Source organism: Penaeus monodon, chromosome 33 (assembly GCF_015228065.2).
Source record: "Penaeus monodon isolate SGIC_2016 chromosome 33, NSTDA_Pmon_1, whole genome shotgun sequence".
In the NCBI taxonomy this organism is placed as follows: domain Eukaryota; kingdom Metazoa; phylum Arthropoda; class Malacostraca; order Decapoda; family Penaeidae; genus Penaeus; species Penaeus monodon.
Genome location: NC_051418.1, coordinates 21,399,264 through 21,400,843, shown reverse-complemented (window position 1 = coordinate 21,400,843; position 1,580 = coordinate 21,399,264). Strand labels below are relative to the sequence as shown.

Here is a 1,580-nt window from a genome sequence, read left to right as displayed (position 1 = left end):
ACTGACACAGAAGGGATTCATCCCCTCCTCTAAAATCAGTTGATGACAATAATAGTAAATATTAACTCCAGGTGACATGGTGAGAGTTGATGTCATGCCAAGTGTGTATATGCTTGGCAAGCAAATCTAGACCCCATACTACCACACAAATGTTTCAACCTTGATAACTCATGGCTTTTAGAATATATGAAACAGTGATAGTGGGATTTTTGTGCAATTCTCGTTACAAATTTGTAGTATTTTTGTTTGGTTGACAATCATAACAAATCTATAGTGCTGATCAATAGTGCTGAATAACATGCAGTGAGGGCTGCCCTGCCAATATTGCTGAGTAACATGGAGTGACATACTCTGCCACCTGCTTGCCTGACAGCAAGCTGTCTGCCTCAGATTGAATGCCAGAAGAAGTAAAAATTATTGTGAGAGAATAGGGTGATAATCACAACATGATGATTATTTTTTATGGGAATGATGAAATACAGATCTGTTTGTAGTAATACTGACAAATTATAGTAATATAGAGATTTTTTACTGGGCTTTTTATAATAAACAACTACAAAATAAATACAGGAATGATGCTTACCTCAAAAGGTGACTTTTCCATATGAAAATGTGACAAATACTACTTTAGAGTAATGAGGAATGACAACCTCAACATAGCCTTGTACATTTTTTTCCTCTTCCCTCTCATTTGCCTCTTTCAGAAGTAGACTATTTCTCTTAACTAATAATATGCCAAAAGATAAAGCATCCAACTTGTCAGATAACATGGCCTCAGCTACATTTGTGTTTACAGTTAGAGACTGCCTAGAGAGAGTGAGAGCTAGCAGTTGTCACTTAATTAAGGGGTAGCAGCTCTGCTTTTGACAGTTCAGCAAGCGGCTACCTATGGTTGATGTACTAGAAACCTTGAACGAGTGAGGATTTCTACAGTGCTTTACATAAGAAAAGAAAGTTGTTGAAGACTATTAACTTTATAAAGGAACAGCTTTATTAGTATACCCAAAGTTGCATAATCTAATTGTTTGGTTTCTCTATAATTAGAGATACACTTTTGCATGTTTTACACCATTGTAAATCTGTATTAAATCTTGTAGTTTTATCATGTACACCAAGGACAAATTCTTAGTTAGTGCAGTTTATTGAATTTTGGCTTTTGCAGCTTTTGTTCACATCTCAGATGTCTATGAAAAAATCACCTAATGTATATATGATCTTTTACATGATTTGATATCCACAAATAACAATAATAGGAAATATTTATATGGTATCCTCCGAAGAGAAACTTTGTCCTGAATGCTGTATAGTTGAGCTCTATATTTTATTCTTCAGTGTTGATTAAGTTATAGTGAGGTGTTCATAAGTTCAGAGTGATAAATTTTTATTATATTAGAAAGTTCAAATTACTTTATGTTTGACCATGTCCTCACATTATATATACGGCATCATACATCAATATATAATACATATAATAGCAAACAGTGATTATGATGGCAGTGTCCATACTGTGAAGGTAAGAGTTACCAGAACACAACACAAAACTTCTTAACTCTTTGTCTCTTATTGCCATGTTTTTCCCT

The 1,580-nt window shown here is 34.1% G+C and overlaps 1 protein-coding gene across 1 annotated transcript in view; it reads left to right on the top strand.

The window, feature by feature from the left end:
• LOC119594134 (C-1-tetrahydrofolate synthase, cytoplasmic-like) overlaps positions 1 to 1,580 on the top strand; it is a 15,069-nt gene that overhangs the window by 12,716 nt on the left and 773 nt on the right.